General features: G+C 42.5%; 1 protein-coding gene across 1 annotated transcript in view; it reads left to right on the forward strand.

Moving 5' to 3' along the window:
• The first annotated feature begins 4080 nt into the window (after positions 1-4080).
• GPR63 (G protein-coupled receptor 63) overlaps positions 4081-18753 on the forward strand; it is a 30663-nt gene continuing 15990 nt past the window's right edge. Inside the window, exon 1 of the mRNA XM_075268218.1 lies at positions 4081-4325. The gene's annotated coding sequence lies outside the window, so the exon portion shown is untranslated. The remainder of the gene's footprint in view (positions 4326-18753) is intronic.

The raw sequence follows: 18753 nt of genomic DNA on the forward strand, positions 1-18753 counted from the left end.
TCTCGAGCTGTGTGGAGAACAAGTAGGGAAATTATTTTGATCTGGCAGCAGTTTCACAAATTTTATCAACATTGGGATGTGTAAATGAAAAATTACTATAATGTCATTTTTATCCCATAGCTTTCATTTTCACAAGGTATTAAAGGAGAAAACACATGCCAGAGTTTGTTAAACAGTTGCTTCTGAACACGGCAATACCCCATATGGGGTTGTAATATGCTGTATGGGTACATGGTAAGGCTCAGGATGGAAAGAGCGCTATTTGGTGTTTAGAGGGAAGATTTTGCTGGAATAGTCTTCAGGTGCCATGTCACATTTGCAGGGCCTCTAGAGTACCATCACAATGGAAACCCCCAAACAGTGAGCACATTTTGGAAACTACACCCCTTATATAATTTATCAAGGGGTATAGTGAGCATTTTCATGCCACAGCTGTTTCACAGGTTTTATTAAAAATTGAGGCGTAAAAAAATGAAAAATTATTTTTTCCAATAGAACATCCATTTAGTTCCAATTTTTTCATTTTTACAAAGGGTTAATGAAGAAAAAACACACCACAGTTTATTAAACAATTTCTCCTGAACGCGGTAAAACCCCCATATATTTGCTCGTAAGCTGCTGTATGGGTACCTGGTGGATCTCAGAATGGAAAAAGCCCTATTTGGCTTTTGATAGGCAGATTTTGCTGGAATAATTTTCAGGTACCATGTCACCTTTACAGAGCCCCTCACGTACCATCACAATAGAACCTCTCCAAAAGTGATCCAGTTTTAGAAACTACACCACTCAAGGAATTTCTCAAAAGGTATTATCATTTTGAGCCCAAGAGTGCTTCCCAAAAATTATTGTACAAAATGAAAATTTAAATTTTTATAGAAAAATTTGTTGTGCCCACTTTGTGCTATCAGTGACACGCACTCCTAAAACTATGCCGTGTACAAAAAAGTTGTATATAAGGATATAAACTGCTAAGCACACAGAAGACAATGAGCAGTGCACTTTTTACATCAAAAAGTTTTATTACAGGTTTTCAAAAAAAAAAAAACTAAACAACCAAAACATAAAGGTATAAACATGGAAAAGAGGGGAGAACCCCCAAATAACAACTGTTAACAGAGGATAGTGGTTAAGGGAGAAGCTCCTGATACAGAAGGATGATATACACCAAAAGTTTGGACACTCCTAGGTTCTTCAAAGTAGCCCCCTTTTGCTTTGATTACTGCTTTGCATACTATTGGCATTCTCTTGATGAGCTTCAAGAGGTAGTCACCGGAAATGGCCTTCCAACAGTCTTGAAGAAGTTTCCAGAGATGCTTAGCACTTGTTGGCCCTTTTGCCTTCACTCTGCGGTCCAGCTCTCCTCAAACCATCTAGATTGGGTTCAGGTTAGTGACTTTGGAGGCCAGGCCATCTGGCGTAGCACCCCATCACTCTCCTTCTTGGTCAAATAGCCCTTACACAGCCTAGAGGTGTGTTTGGGGTGATTGTCCTGTTGAAAAATAAATGATGGTCCAACTAAATGCAAACCGGATGGAATAGCATGCCGCTGCAAGATGCTGTGGTAGCCATGCTAATTCAGTATGCCTTCAATTTTGAATGAATCCCCAACAGTGTCACCAGCAAAGCACCCCACACCTCCTCCTCCATGCTTCACGGTGGGAACCAGGCATGTAGAGTCCATCCGTTCACCTTTTCTGCGTGACACAAAGACATAGTGGTTGGAACCAAAGATCTCAAATTTAGACTCGTCAGACCAAAGCACAGATTTCCACTGGTCTAATGTCCATTCCTTGTGTTCTTTAGCCCAAACAAGTCTCTTTTGCTTGTGTCTGTCCTTAGCAGTGGTTTTCTAGCAGCTATTTTACCATTAAGGCCTGCTGCTCAAAGTCTCCTCTTAACATTTGTTATAGAGATGTGTCTGCTGCTAGAACTCTGTGTGGCATTGACCTGGTCTCTAATCTGAGCTGCTGTTAACCTGCGATTTCTAAGGCTGGTGACTTGGATGAACTTATCCTCCGCCGCAGAGGTGACTCTTGGTCTTCCTTTCCTGGGTTGGTCCTCATGTGAGCCAGTTTCTTTGTAGCGCTTGATGGTTTTTGCAACTGCACTTGGGGACACTTTCAAAGTTTTCCCAATTTTTCGGACTGACTGACCTTCATTTCTTAAAGTAATGATGGCCACTAATTTTTCTTTACTTAGCTGCTTTTTTCTTGCCATAATACAAATTCTAACAGTCTATTCAGTAGGACTATCAGCTGTGTATCCACCTGACTTCTGCACAACACAACTGATGGTCCCAACCCCATTTATAAGGCAAGAAATCCCACTTATTAAACCTGACAGGGCACACCTGTGAAGTGAAGACCATTTCCAGTGACTACCTCTTGAAGCTCATCAAGAGAATACCAAGAGTGTGCAAAGCAGGAATCAAAGCAAAAGGTGGCTACTCTGAAGAACCTAGAATATAAGACATATTTTCTGTTGTTTCACACTTTTTTGTTAAGTATATAATTCCATATGTGTTAATTCATAGTTTTGGTGCCTTCAGTGTGAATCTACAATTTTCATAGTCATGAAAATACAGAAAACTTTGAATGAGAAGGTGTGTCCAAACTTTTGGTCTGTACTGTAAATGCATGGAAGGGTAAGCATATCATTGCTCAGGATAATAAATGCAGTAAAGATGAACAACATACTCCCTCGTCTACTACATTTATTTCAGATAATTCTTTGTACCCCCCCCCCTCCCCCCAAGTGCTTCCTTACCTAGCTCTCTACACTACTAACTAAATTTGTTTGGCCAAGAATTGCTGAGCATGTCTTCTGTATTACATGGCAACAGTAGCTGCACAGCTTCTTGACTGCTTCCTGGATTACACACCATCACCTGAACACTGGGACAGACAGATTATTTACAGAAGACGCTCACTTTACAAATCCATTCAAGTGAATGGGTTTGAAAACTGACCGCCGGGTTTCCGTCTCCGGTCCAGTTTCTCTTGACAGAAGTAAACCCGAAAGCGGAGACTAGGCGCAAGTGTGCCCTTCACCCTTTTCATATACATAGATATATGATTACCCGGACAATGCCTTTAAAGGTATCCTATCATTAAAATGCATTTTTTTCTGACTAACATGTAGAAACAGCCTTCAACGGAGTAAAGGAGCATACTGCGCATGCTCGCGTAAGTGGCCACAAAAAAATGGCTGTCCACACGTGCAGTCGACTCTGTCCGAGGCCCGACGACAGAGCCGACTTGCGCATACGTAGAAGTTTGACCCCCAGCTCTGAAAGAATATGCGTGAAGACATCGTTCCACAAGAAGATAGAGGCGTCGCTGGAGAGTTCTCTCGCAGCATTGGAGACGCCCCCAGTGCTGTTTGAGAGCTGGGGACCGCCTCCAGTGCTGCGAGAGAACTAATTTGCATATTGAAGAAAACCTGGATTTCTTCTGAACGGCGGTGTGGAGAAGACATCTAAAGGTAGAAGAATAGCCTTTCTTAACTCTATACCTAAAAATTGCATTTTAGTCATAGGATCCCTTTAAGGCTGAGGCCCCATGTTGTGGAAATGCAGCTGTTCTTGCTGAAGATTTTGATGCCGTTTTTTGAGTCAAAGCCAAGAGTGTCTTGAGCAGAAGTGTAAGTACTTACTGTATATTTCCCATTCCTTTTGTAGGCAATCTTGGCTATGGCCCAAAACACCGACCACCCCACTCTCTCCCCTCCCCCCATACTTATTATAAAGTTTCAGAACACTGAAAATCAGTAAACTCTGTCCATGTTATAGCATACGCATATATGGCGCCAATAGGTGGTGAGTAGTGATGGACCCAGGCAGATGCCAGTGCCCGCACCTCGCAGAGCAGCTGTACGAGCACCGGCCACAGAACACAAGCTGCTGAGGTAAATGACCGCAGCACTACTTCCAATGGCTGCTGCACAACTTTTCCTTCCATCCAGCTGTGCCTTCACTTTCTTTTACCGAGGAGCCAATGGCGAGGTGGCGGGCGTGGTAAGCGGCGGGCCGTCCCTCAGTGCAGCTGCTGACAGGGAGCGCTCATCCTCCAGCCCCATACACGGCTATTATTAACAATGGATGTGTACGGTGCGCGGCGATCAGCAGTAGGCATATGATGCAGCAGCACGGTACCGTAAAGCGAGGAAGGGGATGCGGCGGCGACTACTACAGTGCTCCGGTGTTATCAGCCGGGATGCTAAATGGAGAGTGAATGGAGCCTGGCAGCATGAAGCGGCAGCTGCTGTAGGGAGGACGCTGGAGACAGCACCCTAGATCCCGCTGCCTGAGGGAGAGGGGATCGCAGGTCAGTACCTTCCCTTCCCGCACAATAGCTGCATTCCTATTCCAGCTTTGCCATTGACACCCCCTCTTTTAACCCTTCATGTGCGCGCCTCTCCCGCAGCTAGTCATTCATTCTGTATCTGTAGCACTGGTGATCTATGTGCTCAGCTGCAGGAGATACAGGGTTAATATTCTGCTCCCACTGCCTATGTACAGATGACAGGATTCCTCCCCTGTTCTGTGCCATAGACCTGAGGATCCTATCATAAGATAATAGCAATTGATGGGCATCTTCATCCCTAACCCTGGTGCTGTCAGTATACCAAGGTGGTCCCTACTGTTTATATCACAATACGCTTGTTGCGATGTATCCGATAAAGAGAACAATTGGAACTGTGTATTTTTCCAAAAGGGTCCATTGACTAATTTGGGTCATCTTTATGTGTATTATGTTTAATGTATAGTTGGAACACTCTGTATTTATCCCGTATAAAATAAAAATATATTATAATGGCAAAATTGTGTTCAGAAACATGGTCTTGTTACATAGAATGGTGAGATATGGCCTCATGTCTTGCAGAATTGTCTTTAGTTACCAGATATTCCATGCAAGTTTGTGCTGCCATCTGGTATAAGATCACATTGAGTGGACAGCATTGCTGTTGAGCCTCAAGGCTCTATCTAAGGCTAGGTTCACATTTGTAGGAGAATTCGTCTAAAATTGGTGGAGAGAAAAGTCCTGCATGAAGGACTCTCCTCTCCACTGGTTTCAGTATAAAACCTGAAGAAATCTGGTGGACCATTACAGTTTATGGGGTTCTCCGTGTTTCAGGTCCCCATGTGGATCCAAACGATGGAGAGGCTGAACTCTTGTGTGAACCTAGCATAAGATCTTCAATGAGACTGTACGGTGGAAGAACTTGAACCCTTACTCACCGAGAAGGCTCCGACTCTTTAGGTTACATATTGTTCATTGAAAGTCTTTTGATTGTATGACCGAGAGACTCCTAAGTGGGTTCCTATGTGCCATCTATATTACTGTTTCCTAGGGCATTCTGGACAACAGATATATCAGTACATTGAAGTCTGGTTATTGGCTATCCAGCTGCTGTGACCAGAGCTGTGAAGTCAGTAGGCCAAACCACGGTACCAACTCTTTTATTTTTTCACAAGTCCTACTTTGACCGCAATTTTAACTTTTTTCCAACTTCAACCAAAACTGGCCCTGACTCCGACTCCAAAGCCCTGGCTGTAATTTCCATCAGTGATGGATCTGTGGTTTAGGATTCAGATCCTGCACCTCCGTTGCTGTATCAACTTCCACATTCTCACAAGGCTTTGCTATTTCCTAATATGGCGGCATCTTTAGAGGAGTGGCTGTCAGTGTTGACAGGATCCATGGAGACTATAAAGACGAGGGGTACCCTGATATCATAGTGTCCCTATGAACACCCATTTTATTTAACCCAATATTATAGTCACCAATATACTGCTCTATGTACCATATACCACTATGTACATTTATTTATTTTATAGGGTTCACAATCTACATTCCCTATCAGTATGACTTTGGAGTCCCCATATTATTATGCTCCAGTGTACAACCCAATATCATAGTGATTCAATATACAGGATCCTGCTAAGTTTTACACTGAGTACGATAAGGACAAAAAAAATCGTCATTGAGATAAAATTGTGACTCTGGTTTAGGTTAGAATTGCTCCGCCTTAGTTGGAATTTCACTATAAGGGTAAGTTCACACAGGGTTTTTTAGACGGGAACTTGAGGTGGAGGCCGCCTCAGGTTCTGGTCCCAAATATGGGTAGTTGCGACTGAATGCTGATGCACTGCATCAGCATCTAGTCGCGCACTCCGCTCCGGATTAGGCCCAATGAATGGGCCTAGTCTGGAGGAGGGAGTGTCTTCAGGCCAAATCACAAGGCGAATCGGGCCGGAAGAATGAGCATCTGGCTTCTTTTTCCAGGAGCCATAACAAGCAGGCTCCCGGAAAAAACACCTAACCGGCTCCCATTGAAATCAAGTCTTTTTGGTCAGATTTTTGAGGCAGATATTGTGTTCATAACACAAGTGCAGAAATGGATCTATAAAACTGGACTTTTTTGTTGCAAACAGTTCTGAGAATTTTTCATACCCAGAGACAATGCCCCAGAACCAGTTTAATTCAGATGCTCCTTCTGAATACACAGCCATTATTACTATTTTTTTTTTTTGCTTTATAGAAGAGGTCCCCAACCTCTGCTGACATCAGGGACTGGCATCTTCCAAATTGTGGGGCACATGTGCTGAATGCCAGCATCGCGATTAAAGAAACAGAAAATTAAATTATACACTTGATAAAGAAGTGTTGTACCTTGAAACACGTAGTGTATTTGACCGCAATAAAAAAGTTGATTTTCCATATTCTGTTGGCAAACACCAATCTTCTTTCCAAATATTTGGATTGGTCCTTCCTTGGAGCATCGTGATTAAGTAACTTCTGGCTGCACCAATATCATGCACTGTAGGTCATTTTTGGACACTGGCACAGGAGAGGGGGCCATTAAAGGCCCTGCAAATAAAACCTAGCAAAGACAGACAACATGTAAGATTGCAAGAATCAGGTTGACTTTCTCTACAGAACAGCTCTGAAACTCCATCTATTCCAGCATTCAAATGGGCTCTTCACACCTTCGACCTCTATAGAGTGCCATCCTAGCCTTTTGGGACAACTGCCAACTATCGTTGTACAAGAAGATGCATATTTCATTTGAAACAAAAATTTATTTTCTCTGGTGGCTGGATACAGAGAATCTATCTGCAGGAGTTCTTTGGACAGTAAAATATCATGTTCTCCTAACCACAGATACAAGCTTGTGAGCTTGGGGAGCCCTGTTGAGGGAAAATTTCTGGCAAGGGAGAAAAGCCACATCAAACTACAAGTAATTGATGACTATCAGATTAGCCTTTCTAAATGCTTAAAACTTATTTCAGAAAGAGGACTGCTGTGAGAAAGTGAAGGGTGTGGTGTGGGAGGACAGGTATGTTCCAGCCAGGCAGCTAAAGGGTGTTTGGTAAAGACCCACACCAGGGAGGTCAGCTGACTAATTAAGGCTTAATATTAGGTTGTGTGTCAGAACTAGGAAGTGTGCCACCACACTAACAAAGCTGAGGGTTCCTGTGTGAACTGAACCTACAAACCAGGTACTGTGCCTTCGTTTGATGTACCAAGAGCGAGAGTCTGGCAGCCAGGCTCCTCTATAGTCAGGGAACAATTTCTGTTATAGTTAGTTCTCAGCCGAGAAGGCTTTTGTTTTGTTTGCTTATGCCTTTACAAAGGCAGTTTATGCACTACAAGTGAAATAAACGCTGAACTTGTGTGCAAGCCAGTCTCTGTGTCCCCGTTTCTTGCAGTGCTACCAAGCATCTACCTGAGCGGTTCCCCACAGTGCGTACAACAGACCTCTTTGCATCAAGACAGAACAGCCAATGCATTCATTTCTTTTCTCTGAACTACCAGAATCATTGGGCCTGGTACTTCTATCTCCAATCAATGTTCATATCTCCTCCTTGGACTCTCCCTCTCAAAAGCAATCTTCTACATCATCTTCTGTACATCACAGATCTAGAGGCTCCGACTTCCAGAATGGAATTTCAGAGGGGGATTCTTAGTAGGAGAGGGCTCTCAGAGGAAGTGGTTTCCACCCTGTTGTCAAGTAGAAAGGAGGTGACCTCAAAAATCTACTTTCATATCTGGCAGACTTTTCCAACATCTACAGGTCTCAATTTAGAACTTTTAAGGAACCCAAATATTTCCTGGATCTTAAATCTTCTTCAGGCAGGCCTAGAAAAGAATCTCTGAACCAGTACCTTTAAGCTAAGGCCCCACATGGCATCCTGCAGGAAAAAAAGCGCTGTGGGAAAAGCTGTGGCAGCAATGCATTGCGGTTCTTCCCGCAGAGTTTTCCTCTGCAAATTTTCTGCTTCAATTATACCTATAGGGAAACTAGCGGTGTTTCTGTATAGGTATAATTGAAATGCTACGATTTCTAAAACCGCAATGATTTTGGAAATCGTCATTTGTCCACAGTGAATATTTTATCGCAAAGTAGAAATGGATTCGCCATGTTTACACCACGTGGGGCCTGGCCTTAAGGTACAGGTAGCGGCCCTTAACTCCTTTTATGTTGTCAGACGAACCAAACATCCCTGGATTAAGGCGTTTTTCATAGCCTCCTCTCATATCTCTCCTAAATTAAGGTAAACTCTACCTCCATGACATCTGAATAAGGTGTTAAGAACTCTCATTGGTCCTAGGAGATACAAAAGTGAGACGCTACATCTAATATTTGGATAAAAATATATACATAAATCTTTATTAGTGACTTGGATACATGGGTATTAAAAAGAAGTTTCAAGTTATAATGTCAAAAATTCATCATAATATGAGGCAATATTAATATCAAATAAGTTGTTGATGATTAAAAGTAGCCAGGTTGAGAGCAATTTCGTTAATCAAGTAACGTGAGTGTATCACTTGGTAAGTGTCCCATATAAGGCCGGGGCCCCATGTGGCGGAAAATAGGAAATCCCTTCCAAACATTGTGGAAAAATACCATGGCGGTTTTGGAAATTGCAGCATGAATATAATTGAAGCAGAAAGTCTTTCTATGAAAAGCTCTGTGGATAAAACCGTGATGCGTTGTCACCGCAGTTTTTCCCGCAGCACTTTTTTGCTGCGATCCTCTACATGGGGCCTTATAAGTGTATAAGGCACATGGATTGAGCAAACAGACATGTGCTCACTAATTATCCCTAATTCTGTCCTTATATGGAAATATGACATAAACAAATATAATAACAAATAGGAAAAATGCAAGAGAAGCCAGTGATGAGTTGTACCAATAAACTGCCAATGGGGTAAAGAAAGGACCATGTGCCAAGAAGTACTTAGCTTAACATTATGCCGACAGAATTACTAACTGCTCTCAACCTGGCTACTTTTATTCATCAACAATTTATTTAGGCTTTAATCTGGCCTCTTATTATGATGAATTTTTGTCATTATAACTTTAGAATTCTCCCAGGGTTTTTGGCAAATTGGCCTCGCTTGGATCTGGTCAGTGGGACAAGAAAGGTTGGGGACCGCCGCTTTACAGGACAGAGATAGTATAGTAGGCAAGATGAAACTCTTTAGTTTGAAATTATTTCATAGGATTATACTGAAATCCTAACACATTGCATTTTGGGACCTTAAGGGTGAATTCACACTGAGTAAACGCTAGCTTATTCTGAACGTAAAACACGTTCAGAATAAGCGGCGTCTAAAGCAGCTCCATTCATTTCTATGGGAGCGGGGATACGAGCGCTCCCCATAGAAATGAATGGGCTGCTTCTTTCACTCCGTGCAGTCCCATTGAAGTGAATGGGGAGTGCCGGCGTGTACGCTCCGGCATGAGCAGAGCTTGCCGTATACGCCGGCACTCCCCATTCACTTCAATGGGACTGCACGGAGTGAAAGAAGCAGACCATTCATTTCTATGGGGAGCGCTCGTATCCCCGCTCCCATAGAAATGAATGGAGCTGCTTTAGACGCCGCTTATTCTGAACGTGTTTTACGTTCAGAATAAGCTAGCGTTTACTCAGTGTGAATTCACCCTAAGGGAGCCTGCACACGGAGTTACGCTCCGCTCATTCTTAACGTAAAACTCATTCAGAATGAGCACGTAAAAACAAGATCCCATTGATTTCTATGGGTGCTGGCATACGTGCGTTAGCCATTCAAATCAATGGGAGGCTTTTTTCCCCTATTGCTTTCAATGTGATACGCGTGTATGCTGGCACCCATAGAAATCAATGGGATCTGGTCTTTACGCACTCAATCTGAACGAGTTTTAAGTTCAGAATGAGCAGAGTGTAACTCCGTGTGCAGGCTCCCTAATACTCATAACCAATTTAGACAATGTTCACATCACCTTTGTGATGTATGTTTAGCATATATGCCAAGAAAGCTTCTTACGTACATCCTCCTTGAGTCGTTATGTTACCATGAGGGAGACTAAAATTGTCCCTTAACCCTCTTTACATAAGTATAACTTACACTAAAAGAAGGTAAGTTATAGCATAGTATAGTATTCTATTCCATACCGTGGGAAAAGAAAAAATGAACCAGTAAAAACATGTAACTATAACTATAAACTTTTTTGTTTTTTTACCGTAAGACACGTTTGGTAAAAGATGTCAATGTGTGGCATCTGTGTAAGTTATCCTTTAAAGACATACATCTGGACGTTTATGTTAGAGACATAAACATGATCCTTAAGGCATATATCTCATGGCTTATTTTCATCCTGGATTGCTTGAGCCAAAATATTTGCGAAATCCTCATGGATTCTGCCTTCCTTTGTTTTTACTGATAAATTGCCCCTCAGTTCATATCTGCATCAGGGAAAGAGTTGATAGGTGATAAGTATTTGACTTGGAATATCTCCTGTAAGGTTTCAATCACACATAGTTTTATCATGGTGTCCATGCTGTTTATCTCGAACAATAGTTCTTATCCCTATCCCTGATAAGGAGGAGAAGTGCACAGAGCAGTGAGGTGCTTACCTAATTGCTTTTCCCCCACTGCTTGGAATCTTTATTAGGATGTCTACCCTTTAAGCTAAGGCCCTATTGTTCTCTGTTATCAGCCATCATCAAAAGACAGAGCACACATGACCCATATTGACTAATAGAACCTCGCAGGTCCTTCATTCTTAATAGCCTAACTGGCCGCATTATCAGAGGATTGCATTCAGCATACATCCCAACTTTCAAAGGATAGAAAGAGGGACAAAATATTTGTCACTCTGTGCGCAGGGTGGCAAATTTAGCCCCGCCACTTTGATTCCTCCCATTCTTTGTGTCCTCCTTTCGCCACAGTCACCCTAACATGAAATGTCCCCATACTATAATGTCCAATTTCTCCCAAAGTTTAATGTCTCTCTTCAGGTGCACCCACAGTATAATGTCCCTCTCCAGTTGACCTCACCTTATTATGTCACTCTCCTGATACTAAACACACATACCCCCCCCCCCCACACACACACACAAATTCACACTTTATTCCATTCCCTGCTGTTGTGTTCTGCGGTTTCTGGTTCCAGAGGCTTCAGGACTGGTGTAAGAGATGTCGCCACATCGTATGTAATACTCATGGACCTGAGAGAGGTGCAGAATAGTGAAGTAGAGAGCGGAAGACTCTCTGCTTCACCATTGTATGCAACTCATCTGTGTCCTCCCAGGAGCAGATGAGTTAAAACAGCATACCACCCAGTGACTGAGCCAGCGGGACAGCACCTGGAATCTTGGACAGTCTCACTGAATCTGGGGTAGTTGGGAAGTATTCACGTACTATTGTTCTCTGTTATCAACCATAATCACAAGACAGCAATCAAATAACCCGTACACACACGCTGCTAGACTTTATCAGAAGATTATATCCAGAGGAGAGATTTATTAATTTATAGTCAATATTGCAACAAGCATTTCCTATATTATACCAGTAGAAAATCGGCCTTCATCTGATGCAGCCTCTAGAATTTACTAGTTTTTACTTTTTACCTCGTTTTCTCACAATAACAAGTTGTGTACTTTACTACATAATGCTACGTGGGAAGATACAGGGGAGTGGTTGTCTATTCCAGCCAGTCAGATTAATACTTTAATTTACAAAGGGGCTTTAGACAGATGGCAGCTGTCACCAGACTGCCTACCATTGATTTCAAAGGGTTTTTCAAGGCGGAATCCACCTGAAGATAGGTCACGTCACTTTTTTTTTCCTCTAGTTGAAAAAATCGGGAAAAAAACAGCTTCTAACTCCTGTTGAAATTAATGGGAGGCGTTTTTTGAGGTGGATTTTGCCTTAACGAGGTATTCCCAACTCGCCTGTTCACCAACCTCTAGGCTTTGTGCTCTGTTCACTTCCTGGTTTGCTCGGTGAATTGGTGGGTGGGGTTTCACTTGCTCTGCTTAACTGTCTTTATAGCGGTACATGTTCGCAGTCAGTAATGAGGGATGGTTGTAAATAAATTAGCATAGTATCACTGGAAGATGTACAATATGAAGCTGATGTAGCAGAGCTGTATTTGATAGGTGATGAGAATTCCAAAATGACATGCTACAGGAACAAGAGTCAGCTTGCAATAAACTCAGTTTTAGGTCTCCCTTTCTCAGCCCTTATCAGCAAAATTCAATTAGCCGACCTGATAACTGGAAGAGCAGGAGATAAACAGCTCAGAAATACAAGTTGCTCAGAGAACTCCGCTCCCCCTCTACTCCTGAGGCGGAGGGGAACGGAGTGCTCCCCCTGTCCTGGGCGGAGAGAGTGTGCAGCGCACACTCAGCTCTGCTACATCTCCGGTGTAGCAGAGCTCAGCACACGGCCAGCTCTGCTTCATTTTCGGTGTAGCAGTGCTGGCTATGCGCTCAGCTCGGCTGCATCTCTGGTGTAGTAGTACTGGCCATGCGCTCAGCTTAGCTGCATCTCCGGTGTAGCAGTGCTGAGCACACGGCCAACACTGCTACATCTCGGCATAGGAATGCATTGACCAGCGTTGATTGGCCGAATGCCATACAGAGTACAGCATTCGGCCAATCAACGCTGGTTCTGCCGGAGGAGGCGGAGTCTAAGATCAGTCCACAGCAGTCTCCATTCTGGTCTGATATTAGACTCCGCCTCCTCACAGACGAACCTCCTGCAGAACCAGCGTTGATTGGCTGAATGCTGTACTCTGTATGGCATTCGGCCAATCAACGCTGGTCAATGCATTCCTATGGGAAAAAGTCAGCTCATGCATATCGCAAGCTGACAGGGATCCCGACCAGATAGAGCCCCAAAGAGCTGTGTGAGTGACATTCCCACCTAAATAAAGGTAATTCCTAGCTAACCCTGCCTGTACATCTATCTCTGTCTCACAGTCACATAGTTCACAGTCTCATATGAACCGGATATTAAATCCACTATTCGTATATATTGGAGGTCACCTGATTTAGCCAGCCAATTACTTTTTCCGATTTTTTTTTTTGATGCCTCCATTGTCGTAGTTCCTGTCCCACCTCCCCTGTGCAGTTATTGGTGCAAAAAAAGCGCCAGGGAAGGTGGGAGGGGAATCGAATTTTTGAGTTTGTGAGTTGTGAGTTTGTCAACTGGTGTTCGACTCGAATCGAACATCTCGAACAGCCTGATATCCGATCGAACATGTACTCGATCGAATGCTATTCGCTTATCTCTAGTAAAGTCCTATCAGTAGGATATATTTAGGTCACTGCTCAGACCCAACTGATCCTTGGAACGCAAGAAGCATCAAAGAGATCTGAGCCTTTCTTTCCCTTTTTATTGGCAAGGCACACAGATATCAGATGTCCACCAATCATAATATTGTACTATGGAAATGTGTCTTTAATCCTTTGTATATTGCGATCAGTGATGGACCACTGATACAATTTCATTTTGTTTCTGACCCTGCTGAGCTTGTTGGTATGTGTTTGGTGCTCCCTTAGCAGCTGTTTCCTTTACCTCATCAATAGATGATCCAAAGGGGTTAGAGACTTGTCCCTAGATTTATTGATTGAGCAACTTTTTTTACTATGTTTTTAACGTTAAAGTCTGCATCAAATTATGAAGAAGTATAAATACATAGAGTTCTTGTTCTTTTGTTGTTTTTCCTATAGCCCTCCCTATAGGACTTCTAAAACATTTCACATTTTCAAGTTGTTAGAAGCTTGAGATAGGCAGTCTGAAAATGTGCCAGGTTTATCACAGTTGTTTTTCTTGGAAGACAAATCTGACCATCCCATCTGGGAAAAATGATGTGTCTGCGGACCGTGTTTTCTGGTCTGAACTCGGCTGTATGAATTGAACTGACTGCCTCATAGTGAGTTCGATGCCGTAATCTTCCGAACACCAAAGCACTACTGTAATACTTCAAGCTTTGTCAGTTGGGTACAGCAGTGATCCAGCCATTTGGGAACTCGCTGCGTCTTAACTCACTGTGATGCAATAAGTTCCTTTCACACACCAAGTTCTTTTTTTTTTTTTTTTTTTTTGTTTAATCATATTCACACACCAAGTTCAAGCTTGCAAATGACCTACATGTGAATCCGGCCTTAGAAAGAATATTGCCCCTCTTCCCATATACGTCATAATGTCAAATAAAAAAAGAAAATAAGAAAGCTAGGCTGCACTCACCACTATGTGAAGTATTCCCTATTGGCAGAACTTAGGAGGGCACAACTGGGAGGTCAGTACACTAGACAATGGACTGTTTCATGGAGATGCGTTTTCTTGGATCTGAAGCTCATCTTCACGAAACAATCCATTGTTTAGTGCATTGGCCTCCCTGTTGTCCTGCCAGCAAAGAATACTTCACAGATTGAAGAGTGCCACCTGGCTTTTTTTTCTTCTCAGATTGGAATAGTTAACAACTGAGGTCATCTGAACATCTCAAGTGTTGCAGTAAAGTTACAGTGCTCAACTTTCACCCCCTCTTCTGTGTGCCGAGGACTTGCGTTGAGATGTCACATATTTACTCATGAGCAGTGCCTGGGATGTTTCCCTTTTCTTCTATAATTTTATATCATGGTGGCGGAAAAGAGATATTGATAGGGCTCAGGAGCTGAAGATTCTCATATATGGCAGGTGCCGGCTATATTATGTCAGTATTGATATAAACTGTTAACCACTTAGATGCCACTGTCATTTTTAACTGCACCATCTAAGCCGTTCTTGCGAATGGATGCCGACATATTGGATTTGAGCAGCACCTCCTTCATGGTTGTAAGGCAGCACCAAATGCTTGCCATGGAAGCCAGAAACTTATCAAAGACTCAGGTCTGTTATCATAGAACTTTTATTACACCCTGCCGCATTACCAAACCTGTTGCCAATTTTATGATTAGTTTGGGAATTGTCTCTTAAGATTTTGATCTATGGTGACAGAGTACCAGCACATGGCTGCTATCAAATTTATCTGCTGTTCTACGACATCAAGGGGGTCTGCTGAATTTAAATTTGTTCACTAAGGAGGACCTTACAGTTCATTTATTTTATTGTGGTGTTTATGAAACCAGCAGTAATGAGAATAGCAAGACCCAGGGAGGCAAGGGGGTTCAGGACTTTAACACTTGCAGCATTATAGTCCTGCGTCTAAATCCAACCAATCAGGATCTCAGGTCTCCTCCTACACTCCAAAACCCAATGATGGGTTGAAAGGCTTGAAACTGGCCCTACTATGTGTGTTTTTGCAATGAAAGTGACTGATGCAAGGGAAAGGGACTGATGTGAGGGATGACAATCTCTGTAGAGTGCTGCTCAATATGTTGGTTTTCTATAAGCTACTGAGAATAAATAAAACAGGCTGAGTGTCTGGTATTGATAGACCTAATATGTGCTATAATTATATCACACTCTCTAAACACTTGTCACTGTGTCGCTCAGATCATAATTCTTCTCCATTCTGACTTCACCGAAAAAAGATGAATTCCTCTGTTCAAAAAAAACAAACAAAAAACAAATCACTGAATAAAAAGGAATAGATAAAACTTAATTGTAGTAAAAATTTAGAAAAATATGCTAAATCTACGCACTGTCTGAATTTCCAAATAACAGTATACCACAATAAGCTGGGTATAAACAGAGAAATCAATGTGTTTATTTCTCTTATAATAGCCCTAGTAAGATATGGACATAAGTAGCATCTTTTTGACTCTGTAATTGATGAAAACAGGGTCTCAAGAACCACAGGTTAGCTTACTGCATTGATCTAGGTGCTAAGAATAACTCGCTGAACGCTGATGTGGTGAATCAAAATATCCTGATTATCCAGTATGTACTGCAGAGAGGGACCAGTCTGCTGGTCGTAGTAAAGTGGATAAAGTACGGTATACCAACAGCGTGGAACTAAATGATGGAGATAAAAATTTCTAGGCTACGGGCCTAAAGCCACACCAGTAGATTCAACCTCCTAACTACTTAGGGTAAGGCCCCACATTGCGGAAAGGAAGTTTTGGGGGTTTTTTGTTGCAGATTTTGCAGGTGCTTTTTGGGGACCAAAGCCAAGATTGGCTACAAAATATAAAATATAATGTTGAAATAAACTAGAAATGTTCACTGAATGGGAAAGTGTAAACTAGCAAGAAGGATGGAAGTTATCAGACACTAGTAATGAATAAAGGTACATGGGAAAAAACGCTCACGGAAAAAGGAAACAAACGGCTCCCACTGATTTCAATGAGAGGCAGCAGCAAACACAGGGAGAACATACAAACTCCTTGCAGATGTTGTTCCTGGCGGGATTCAAACCCAGGACTATAGTGCTGCAAGGCTGCAGTGCTAACCACTGGGCCACTGTGTTGCCGGGAGGAGGCAGGATTTTGACACGACCTCCGCATCAAAATTCTGACCATTTTGCACCGTGTGAACTAGCCCTCACAATTTGAAGAGCATTTTTAGCCAAGAAAGGGTGCAATATTCGTAGTAATGTAAATAAATAACATGTAGGCATACGTAATGTTAAAATGTCATGTGGGCAATGCATATCAAGTTCTAAGCCTCAGAACAGAAGATTGACACTGACACTGTTTCACAATTCTTAACTTTTGTGGGGGAGGAAGCTCAGTAGCAGCAAAGGTGTGGACTCAAACAGTCAGAGACAGGGACACGAAATATGCAGAAAACAGGTTTATTTAGAAAAAAAAATGAAAATAAATAAACCTTCACTTCAGGCACAAAATGAGCAAAATAAAATACAGCCTTAACTTCAGGCAAAAACAAAATAAATACCTGCTCATCTGAGTGATTAGCTAAACAGAAAAGATGACCTAACTATACGCGTAGCTTGCTACCAGCCACACAAACAAAACAGGAGCAAAATATTGTCTCACCGGACTCATGGTTACAGGACAGACCCAGACACTTCCTTTCACTCCCTGGATCTGCACTGAATTGCGAATCTGCAGCTTTTTTTCTGGCACAGAAATGAGCCAAGGACTCGCACCTGGAGTTGAGGCCTACTCCAGACCCGCACTGGACCACAGATAAGTTAAAAACCTGGGGGAGATATAGCGAGATTCCAACACTCTGCCTTATAGAGAGCAGTAGGAGTCAGGTGCTCAGCCTACTCTACTGCTTCTGCTCTCTGTGACTCCCACTGACTTCACTCTACTCCAGTTACTTTTACATAGAGCAGCACTAAGTTGGTCATGTGATGGAGGGTCAGAACATCAGCAGGGGAGGCAGAAAAACAAGATGTCCACCTCCTTTTTCTGTCTCCAATTAGCCCCTTTTATCCAATAGGAAAGTTCAGCCATTAGTTAATAAAATTGAGGCGAGGATGTGCAATAGGGAATTGCATTCTGAAGTGGGTGTGCAGAGTTACAGAGCAGGACATAGGAAGCCGCAGCAGTCATACTATACAGTCCCAGCTGCATGCCAGCATTTACAGTGACATGTATTGATTACAGCTACTGTTAACCTGTTCCCTGCCATTGGTAGGGAACAGGTTAATAGAAGCTGTATCAACTAATGTAACTGAAAACAATGGTGTGCGGCTGCAGTAGCATCCTGAGCCATGCTCTCCCTCACCTTATCTCTCCTGAGACCTGGAGTCTACCTGGTGCTGTGTTATATCTGACTGAACCTCGATATGCGCCAAATAGATGAATGGGTCTCTGCCCAGTCTCTGGTGTTTCAGACTACTGTGATTGGGATGGTCACAGGTGTCCTCTCTAAGCAGAGGCACCATCTAGTGAGTGCTGAATGCACTTTGAGGGGGAAAAGCGATACTTGTATTTCAGCATGGTGGCACCATTGGATAGCCAAGCCTTCTAAGTACAGGAAAAAGTCTTATGTATTAAGACAACGTGACTTGCTTTTACTCCTAAACTTGCTTTTATGGGTGTTATTACGACCTCTTTTTTCAGCTGTATGACTCTTTTCAGTAATTGTATGTATATTAAGAGATTCTAGAGCATTTCATATACCTATCGTCTTGTACGTTACTTGCTTAATTGTCAGAACCTATAGAATACGCAGGTTCCTAATACTATTCCTTTCAGTAGCATACTTGTCAGTGTGATTAGATGGAGCTGACCTTTCACAGAAGTCAAAGGAACTTCTATTAGGCTGTCATTGCCAAGAAGACTGTGACCGATACGGCCAATTATCACTTTAGATGACAAGTTTTCAGAACATATTGCAAAACCAATTAACACATTCCAAGATATACAATCTATCTTAGACTTTCAGCGCTTTGGAAATAGAAGGAGATACGGGCTTTGAGCTTTATCTTTCATGATCTTTCAGTGAATATGTGTATTAGTATGGTAGCACACGAAGCATGGGCCATGTTACCTAGAAATAAATCATTGAGAGTCGGACAGGCAGTATGACAGGGAAGTTATGTTTCAGCATT

Source organism: Leptodactylus fuscus, chromosome 3 (assembly GCF_031893055.1).
Source record: "Leptodactylus fuscus isolate aLepFus1 chromosome 3, aLepFus1.hap2, whole genome shotgun sequence".
Taxonomy (NCBI): Eukaryota; Metazoa; Chordata; class Amphibia; order Anura; family Leptodactylidae; genus Leptodactylus; species Leptodactylus fuscus.